The sequence below is a fragment of the Sciurus carolinensis genome, chromosome 15 (assembly GCF_902686445.1).
Source record: "Sciurus carolinensis chromosome 15, mSciCar1.2, whole genome shotgun sequence".
NCBI classification, from domain to species: domain Eukaryota; kingdom Metazoa; phylum Chordata; class Mammalia; order Rodentia; family Sciuridae; genus Sciurus; species Sciurus carolinensis.
The window spans coordinates 18,935,150-18,945,700 of NC_062227.1; the positions used below are offsets into that span (position 1 = coordinate 18,935,150).

At 36.2% G+C, this 10,551-nt stretch overlaps 1 pseudogene; it reads left to right on the forward strand.

Annotated features, from left to right (window-relative positions):
* The first annotated feature begins 2,096 nt into the window (after window positions 1–2,096).
* LOC124965527 (ornithine decarboxylase-like) lies at window positions 2,097–3,907 on the forward strand (annotated as a pseudogene).
* Window positions 3,908–10,551: the final 6,644 nt, after the last annotated feature.

The window sequence follows — 10,551 nt, forward strand, 5'->3', positions numbered from 1 at the left end:
CTGAGCCTAATTTCAGTAATTAAAAATTCAAGAAATATTTTTTTCATAAAGTTCACTTTTTAGTCTTTTCATAATCCCTGTCATTTAATGCCTGGTTTGGATCAGTTGTTTGGTTACATTTCAAGTTGGTTTCTGTTACTTTGCAGTTAAAAATTCCAGTTAATCTTAAATGGGCACTCTCTAGTTTATTTGTATACTTTGGAAAATTTCTGCTTTGTGTATAGGTTTAGTGCCAGGGGAATGGTGTCTACAGATTTTTTTTTTTTTTAACAGAACACAAAATGTTTCTTTTAATCACTCTTCTAAACTATACTACATAAATTTGTTTATTAGTTCCACAGTGATGTAAAGAATTTTTGACAAGTTTTCTTCCATTGTTACCGTCAATTTAGTAAAACATAAAGCAGTTTATTATGTCTCAGTTTCCACAAGCAATGCCTTCATTACCTTGTTCTATATTTGTATTAGAGTACATTTTTTGATCCATCAAAAATTGTGACTATCCTCACAGAGGTGCTACAAAATTGTTTCTTTGTTTGTTGAGCTCATCACCAGTGAGTTTTCAAAATATTAGATATTTAAATGTTAATTATGGTTGCAGGTATTTAGGGAAACCCACCTTCTATTGATACAGTAAAAATATTAAGGTTGGTGTGATTTTTCTGTAGGAAGAATCAAGGCTAATCTTTTGAAATAACAATATATTCACCTGGAAATTATAGCAGTCTGAATGCTATGGACTTTCCATTTCAGATTTCTGTTAGGGAGGAAAAAAGATATGAACATCTAAGTGGCTTTAAAATTTAAAAAGTGCTCTTTAGAATGTTTTCTTTTATGAATACTTATTGTCTAAGTATGACTTAGTTTACTCTTATACTTAATTTTAATTGACAAGAGATTCTAAGGCAATTCTTATATAATTGAAAGTTAAAAGAAAAAAGTGATATAAATATGTTTTCATATTTTGCCTACTTGTGAAAAATAATGAAATTTTACATCAGAGTTTTTTGATATAAATTTTTTCTTTCAAATATTTTCTTTTAATAACAAAAATATATAAAACATTAATATAAAACTAAAGGCAAAGGAAGGCACAGTTCTGCATATGTGAAATTAAAGAGAAAAAAGGTTCACATACTTATTGGTTACAATAAAATATTAATAAAGTTTCTTCACTCTCAATGTGTTCAGTGCTTAAAAGTTGAGAGCATATAAAAACAAAAGACTTTAAAATTCACTTAATGTAACATAAATTTTCAGATATACTTGAATATATAAAAAGCAGTTTTTAAAATGCTAACATAAATGTAGACTATCCATGTTATGAAAAGTGCAAGCCAAATGGACAGAGGTTTTCACAATGTTCTTTTCATGACACAGGTAAACTAGCCCAGGGGGACAAATTTGATGAGTTAATGAGCCCTTAATTGCAGTCATCAGGATTTCTGAGAGTTCTACAAAAGAAGTACTGGAGAAGCAGCTCTGTCCAGACTGGGGATTGGAACTGGCATGTGAATGTTAAGCAGTGTGAGGAACTGGAGGGAACAAAAAAATTAAAACAACTAGTACAAATTCCCTGGAAAAAGATGGGGTTCCTTACATTTCCAAACTGACTACAGTAATTTGATTGTCTATAAAATGGATTGGCATTCCTGTGATAAATCATTTGTCAATCCATTCTACAGATTAATTTGCAGATGACAATTGCAAGATTACCTAGAGCAAAGAAGAATAAAGCCCATGAACTGTCCTTAATTGTTCTATATGACAGGTTATAAGAAAAAAGTACATAAATTAGATGTTTCTAAAGCATATTAAAATACTGTTTTTAAAATGTTCTAGGCTATCTAGGAATGCTGATGTGCTTCAAATATTGAGAAAAGGTTAGTCCCTACAGCCGCCGCCAACGGCCGCCCTCAGCCAGCAGCTCGGTGCCACCTCAGGCGGCATCTTGGGTGGGCGGGAGCGAGGTGGCTGACGGGCACGGCGGGGGCGGCGGGCGGCCGAGTGCTCCTCCGGCTCCGCCTCGGGCTCAGGGTGTGGTGCAGCTCTGCGTCGGCATCTCCATGGGTCCTGCCCTCGGCGCCTGGGCACTCTGAAACTGATTCCACTGCTGGTCTGAGGACACAGGATTTGGATTGTGAGAAGCAGGAAATAATTTGTTTAAATTTCATCTCTTAGTTTTCCATCTTGTTGCATTTCTGAGGCACATCAAGAAGCCATGAACAGCTTCAGTAATGAAGAGTTCGACTGCCACTTCCTCGATGAAGGCTTCACTGCCAAGGACATTCTGGACCAAAAAATCAATGAAGTGTTATCTTCTGATGATAAGGATGCCTTTTATGTTGCAGACCTTGGAGACATTCTAAAGAAACATCTAAGACTGTTAAAAGCTCTTCCTCGTGTCACCCTCTTTTATGCAGTCAAATGCAATGATAGCAGAGTCATAGTGAAGACCTTAGCTGCCATTGGGACAGGGTTTGATTGTGCTAGCAGACTGAAATACAGTTGGTGTAGAGTCTCAGAGTGCCTCCAGAGAGGATTATCTATGCAAATCCTTGTAAACAAGTGTCTCAAATTAAATACGCTGCCAGTATTGGAGTCCAAATGATGACTTTTGACAGTGAAGTCGAGTAGATGAAAGTTGCCAGAGCTCATCCAAAGGCACAGTTGGTTTTGCGGATTGCCACTGATGATTCCAAAGCAGTCTGTCGCCTCAGTGTTAAATTTGGTGCCACACTCAAAACCAGCAGACTTCTTCTGGAACGAGCTAAAGAATTAAATATTGGTGTCATTGGTGTTAGCTTTCATGTGGGGAGTGACTGCACTGATCCTGAGACCTTCGTGCAGGCCATCTCTTATGCCCGTTGTGTCTTTGACATGGAAGCTGAGGTTGGTTTCAGCATGTATCTACTTGATATTGGTGGTGTCTTTCCTGGATATGAGGATGTGAAGCTTAAATTCGAAGAGATTACCAGTGTGATCAACCCAGCACTGGACAAATACTTTCCATCAGACTCTGGAGTGAGGATCATAGCTGAGCCAGGCAGATACTATGTTGCCTCAGCTTTCACGCTTGCAGTTAATATCATTGCCAAAAAAATCGTTTTAAAGGAACAGACAGGCTCTGATGATGAAGATGAGTCAAGTGAACAGACCTTTATGTATTACGTGAATGATGGAGTGTACGGATCATTTAATTGCATCTTTTATGATCACGCACACGTAAAGCCCCTGCTGCAGAAGAGACCTAAACCAGATGAGAAGTACTATTCATCCAGCATATGGGGACCAACATGTGATGGCCTTGATCCGGATTGTTGAGCACTGTGACCTGCCTGAAATGCATGTAGGCGATTGGATGCTTTTTGAAAACATGGGCGCATACACTGTTGCTGCTGCTTCTACTTTCAATGGATTCCAGAGGCCAACTATCTACTACATGATGTCAGGACCAACATGGCAATGTATGCAGCAAATCCAGAACCATGGCTTCCCACCCAAAGTGGAGGAGCAGGACGTCGGCACTCTGCCTGTGTCTTGTGCTCAGGAAAGCAGCATGAAACATCCCTCAGCAGTGTGTGCCTCCACTAGTATCAATGTGTAGATGCCACTCTTAGCTGTTCACTGCAAGTTTAGCTTAAGTTAAGGAATCTGGGGGGACCATTTAACTTAATTACTGCTAGTTTTGAATGTCTTTGTAAGAGTAGGGTTGGCACAGATGCAGCAATATGGAGGACTAGAAGATGGGGTCACACTTATCTGTGTTTCTATGGAAACTATTTGAATATTTGTTTTATATGGATTTTTATTCACTTTTGAAACAAGCTACTAAAGAGTGCCCCCTTAGCTGCCCATCAAGCATTTGTAGCTTGTACAATGGCAGAATGGGCCAAAAGCTTAATGTTGTGACCTGTTTTGAAAATAAAGTATCTTGAAATATTTTAAAAAAAATGAGAAAAAAATTTAAATCAGACTCTTTATAAATTGGTAATTTCTAATACTCTATTTTACAATTTGCATTAGTTTTCAAGACCATTACAAAGATTTTTCTCAATAAACTAAAAATGAGGATTGTTCATCTTGAAGTATTTAGAAGAATCTCTTTTAGAGTTGAAAATGTATTTTTAAATATTTTATTGGTTCTATTTACTTATACATGACAGCATAATGCATTTGGATTCATTGTGCACAAAGAGTTTATTTATTTGTTTTGTTGTTAATGGACCTTTATTTGTTCATATGTGGTGCTGAGAATCAAATCCAGTGCCCACACATGATAGACAACCCCTCTACAACTGAGGTAAAACTCCAAATTCTGAAAAAAAAATTTGTTCATAAATAATATCAAACTTATTAGAAAGATGACTCATAAAAAAAGAAAAACAGTGTGAAGTTCATTTCTATATTGCTACCAACTAAGATGATAACTAGCAGGATAAAAAGGTGTATGTTTTAGTGACAAGTTTCAGGTCAGAAGCAAATCCATCATTTGTGCTCCCAACTGAACAAGTTGAAGTAAAGGCCTCTTATTAATACCTCACTCTCTGTACCAGATATTTTATTGCCTATAAGTGTCAAAATGATTTTCTATATTGTCTTGTAGCATAATTCCTATTTAGGCCAGAGTAAATTTAAATATAAACTTAGCACTAAATATCAAACTGCAGAGCATGGCACTTGTTAGATAAACAATATGTATTTGTAGAACATGTAAGTACATTTTTGCACTTTTCAAACTATTTCAGTAACTTTTTTACATCTGTGCTTTCTTGCTTATCAATTTCTGTCATTTCATTTGATATCTAGTGGATACAAAGTATGTTTAGTTATCACCATTTTACAAATGAGCAGATAGTAAAGTTCTGATTACATAAAGGCCACAGCTAATAAGCAGCAACACCTAATTTTAAGCTCTGATTGGAATTTATCTGTACTAAATTACCCAAGATCTTACTTTGGCAGGTGCTAAAGGGTGTCTTAATTACTGTTTCAATTATTCAATGGTTATTGGTGTATTCAAGGTTCAGTTTCTTTCCTGGTGTTTAAAAATTTTTATTTCTTTCTAAAATGTTATCCAGTTCAACTGTGTTTTCAAATTCTTCACATATACTTTATACTCTATTATTTGTGCTCCTAACCACTATACTCATTGACTTGGAGTGAACACTGAAGGAGAGCAGGTCTTTAATTTTCATTGTTAGTGGTTTTTTAATTTCCCCTTTGGGTCTTTGTCTATCTTGTTTATATTTTCAAAAGAATCCCTTTTGGTTTTATTAGTATTGTCTGATGTTTTAAAAGACATCACTGATTTCTGCCCCTAACTTCTTATTTATGCACACTTAATTGTCACAGTTCTTGATTAGCCTGTCTTTATTGGCATGTTTCTCAGTCCTTTTTATTGACTCCTTACTATAGTCCCCAGTTTTTCCTTCACAGAATGAGTATTTAATAGAAATGGTAGTGATAAAAGTACAAATTATAATAAATATAAGAGATTCTACAGGTGGTCCAGAAAGTAGCTAGTGTTGGGGACACATGTCTAGCAGAAGCTGCAAGCAGAGCTGGAGCCCAATGCTCCAGGTTGGCCTTACATTTGTCAATGGATTTTTATTTTCTTCCATTTTCTGTCCTTCAGCATCTATTCTACAGAAAAGGAATGGACAGACCAACCCTGTAGCATCAGAAGGATGTTTGGGATGACTGACATGATATAACCTGGGGCAGCTTTTAGAAACCAAGAGGAAAATATGTTTGACAGAAAGGCAAATAATTTCCTGACGGTGGACGGTGTGTTGTGTGGGGGATTGGAGGATGGGAGTCAGGGGAGGGCAACCAGTGTAATTCTTACATTGAAGCATAGACCAGACTTCTGTCCTCAGCCTACTTTTCTCCATAAACATACCTGGACTTGACAACAATTTCCATTTTAGTCAACCTCAACTAATGCTTCTTTTCCAAGAAAGCTATTTTCCCTGGTGCTCTAAGTCAGTGAGATCAGTGGTTAAGAATACAAATTAAATTTGAATCTTGTTCTGCCACTTATTAGTGTGTGATCTTGGATAAAGTGGGCAAGGTCACTGTGCCTTTGTTTCTTCACCTTTACAATAGAAATACTTGTAGCATTAAATGAGAAGACATGATAAGTGGCCCAGTATCTTGCAAGTAGGAAGACCTGAGTGCATATTAGCTATCTTTCCTAACACATTGTCAGTCTCAGAGTCACACAATCAGTTTGCCTCTTCCTCATTATTACTACCTATTTACTCTTCGAACCAAACTGAAGTTCTTCTCAATCTTGCCTAAGAAATATCTTCAAAATTGATTTGTATGTACACTGTCCCTTCAGTATTTGAAGTACTGTAATAATTTTCTCCTCACTTCCTGTTCCTTCCACTTTCTATTGATTTCTTCCTTCACATGGATATCATGTCTGAAGGTATAACAGCAGATTAAGGTGGAACTATTCATAGTACATACCTCCTTTTCATACTTTATCTATCACCAGGTCTCTTCCTGAATATACTTTAATATACTTTCTGTATACTAAACTGGCAGATCTAGTAAATCTAAAATATACTTTGCTCTCTATCAAAATCCTGTCCCTTCTCCCAGCTCAGCTCAGGCAGCACTTCTTCCTCAGAATTTGTTGAGTCCCTGGATGCAAAGATCCAGTCAGTCCCTCAGTTCCTGCTTTGTTTACTCTCCTGTTATTCACATGTTGTATATCTCTTACAGTCCCTGCTGCAGAGCATTGCAAATATTTACTAGCTCAGATTTGTCAAACTAAAAATTTCAGCACACAGTCTCAAATGAAAATTTGACTAGCTCCACTTGATTTCAACATGTACCTGTACCTACTGGGTGCATTTCTAATTTGATAAAAATCTGTTTAAAAAGTTGGAATGGTACAGACAAGTAAGCTCAAAAAGCCAAATTACTCAATTGAAGAAGACATTTCACTTTATTTGTAATTCTGGGTCCTTGACATTTGACACTTAGCACAGTGTTTCTGACATCTATCTATTTACTAAAATATATCTGAGTTTGAAAGCACACCACTTCCAGAAAAACTTGTGTCTTTTCTCCTATTTTGGATTTATTTAATATATGTGATAGCCTGCTATAATAATTGTACATGAATGAACAATGAATATACATGAATGATCATGTGCAGAAACTCCTCAATTCTGTCAGTTGTCACCCTCAGGATCCAGTCTACCTTTGTAAAAATCAGAACAGGAAACCTGCCAGCATCATTTAAAGTTTGTTGTAGGACAAGCATGTTTTTTTCCTTTGCCAGTACATTAATAGCATATGCAAAAGAGGTTTATTATTTTGATAGATTTCTTTTAAAAGTTTGGAAGGGACATAATCATAATCTGAATGCTAGTTTCAGAAAAATCTTCCTTTTACCTTGTTTTCATGTTTATCATTTTAAAAATTGCTATGTTCAACTATCCTCTTAATTGGAAGGGTAATAATATAATAAATGGTGCATAATTGTTTTCCCTTAGTTTTATGATTCAATCAGAAAAAGAGGGTCCAAGACCATATACAAGTCAGCCATCCAGACTGGGTCATATTATTTTTTGGGGAGGCTGCCTTTTGATTGCACCAAGAGAAAAAACAGGTCTATTTGGTGAAATTAAAATTGAAATTCTCAAGCAAGTAGCTTTTAAAAGCAGTAATGAAGCCAGGTAAATTGGAACTAGGCTGTAATTGTAGTAACACAGGACTGGGACAAGAGGATCACAATTTCAAGGTCAACCTCAGCAACTAAACAAGACCCTGTCTCAAAATATAAAGGGCTGAGGATGCAACTCAGTGGTGAGTGTCCTGGGACAATCACCAGCAACTTCCCTTACCACACAGAATGCAATCTATTCTTCAGCTTTCCAAATGTAAAGTAGGAACCACTGGCCTTCAGTCATTCTCAAAATATCACCCCTGGACTAAGAGCATTATTCAGCACTTGAATGAAATATTTATGTCAGACCCTATCTAAGACCTAAGAACTCAGAAATCTTTAGCAAACCATCCAGGTGACTGGATGCTAATTTTCAATACTGGGTATAAACATCCCAACTCCCAGAAATCCAGATAATGTGTAGAATACCTGTGAACATAAAGAATACTTATTGTTGGTAACACTAGATGAAAAAATTAGCATAGTTCCAGTCATTTCCCAAGGTTTTCCCAGGATGTCACCAAGATATATTTAAATCATGTGACAGAATTCCCAATAAGGGGAAAAAATAGAGGTCGTTCATTGTTTACAAATACTTGCTGAATTCCACAGAAGCTCTAGGTCCTGCCCCCTGGAGCTCAATGTAGCCACATAAGTCCTTTCTTCTCTATTAATTCCCAGAGTTCTGCTGTTCAAACCTTGAGCCTTTCAAAAAATGAGGCCTTTTATCTCCTCACCAAAGATGTGGATGCCCAGGCTAAAACTTTTTTAAAGTACTAGATTTACTCATTGCTAATTTTAATTACCATTACTAGTTTTTGCTTCCCTGCCTAACTTATAATGGTTCAAAATCAATGTGTTGCTGTGTGTAACAAAAGATTGATTTTATGTGCTAGGATAAGAGCCAGGGGAAAGAAACACAGTTGCTCCCAGAACATATTCACATCATGATACCCTTACTCCAGTAGTAGGCCAGAGAAGCAAGATAGTAATTAGAATCACTTTAGGTTACCATTCTTCCAAAGAGATCCTATATCTCACCATGTACATCAGGCTTTTGGCATAGAGATGGTACTTTGCATATATAATTTTGACAAGCAAAATGACCAACTCAAATGGTAAACAGACTTGATCTTTTTTTAACATTTACCTTTTTGAGATCTCTTTAATAATTCTTTGGCATCATAACATTTAGAGAATCATTAATAATTGCTGATATCATTTGTTCTCCAGTGTAAAAGCTAGATGCTGTGAGACACCATGGGGAACAAGATGAAGTTGCAGACTTGAGGGTCCACAATCTACTGAAGTTTGCCAGATTAACAGCAAATGCTCAGTGCTAAATAACATGGGAGCCAAAGAACTGCATCTAGCTTGAAATGAACCACACTGGGAATATGGGATGCAGGGTGGATGAGACAAGGCTAGAATCAGGCATGGGGAGTTTGCACTGTGTCAACCCCTTTTCATTCCTGTCTTTAGAATTTGTCCTGCCTAAACTCACATATCTAAACTATAACAACATATGTGGGTGAGGAGCAGTCTTTTGGTATAAAAAAATTTTTTACCAATATCCAAATGATAAATGTGATACTACTGCAAAATTCTAGCATATAAGTGAAAAATTATACTGTCCTAATTCAGAGGATTCTGCAAGATAAAGCCACTAAATCTTCATTGTTTTTAACTCAAGGTCCTGGATGCTCTTTTTTTTTCTTTTATTTATTTAATCACAGAACAGAAGTAACTTGATTATAATTTAGAAATATGCAGGTGACTTTTGTGTCCCAGTAGGGGAAATATGTTGCTGTTTTTACTTTTGAATTTATTTCATGTAAATCAGAGCATTGAGTAACTGGATTATTATGTTTTTTCTTAAGTTTTATACTTCCCTAAAATTTTTTTTTTTTTTTTTGGTTTTCATAGTGAAATGAAAATATACAAAACACTTCAGGAACTAATTGTTGCACTTATGGACATTTGACATAAATACACCATTTCTGCCTCAAAAAATATCTCCTCTGAAATGGTGTGCAGGCTTGTCCCTCTGAACAGCTTTTGTAAACTCAATATATTTACCAAATATGAGGCAGAAGTCACCATCTTAAGTATCTGCAGAACTGAGAGAAAAGGTGTCCCTTAGAAGTTCTATGTTTACAAGTTCATTTCCAAACACCTACCTGGAACAGAGTATTTGGCCTTTTCAGTATGCAGGACTCAGTGAAATTGCAGGACTAAGTCTGCTCCCAAAATGTAAGCTGGAAAGTAGTGGACTAGGGGTCAGAAGCAATCCATTATGTGCCTGGGAAGTAAAGGACATCGATAGTTCTTGATAGAGTTTCAATTGACTCTAGTGTGATCAAGAGAGCAGCACAGTGATTATGTTCCCTCCTGTGGACCAAGAAACAAACCCCACCATCTTAGGAAAACTGCACAACTTATTTCTGCAAAATTTACATATCATAATTGTCTTCAATGCCAATACTTATTAACTTATAAAGGGAAAACATATTGATATTCTGGTGGAAAACTCATTTGTAGCAACTTCTGCCCAAAAAATCTCTTCAATTTTCTCCCCCTCCTAAATTAAAGAAAGTTTAGTGTACTGACAAAATAGGATCCCAGGAAAGATTTTTTCTTTTCTTTCTTTCATTCTTTGTTTCTTTTTGGAATTGTTTTTCTATAGTGGACACTCTACCTAGGTTATAAAAACACGAAACACATGTACACATTTTAAATTATTTCTTTACATCTTCCATTATTGACCAACTCTGTAATAGCTTAGAATCTGCTATTTAAATACCCTGTCACAACTTCTTAAAAAGCTCTGAACTGGTTTTCCATATTTCACTCTGGACGTG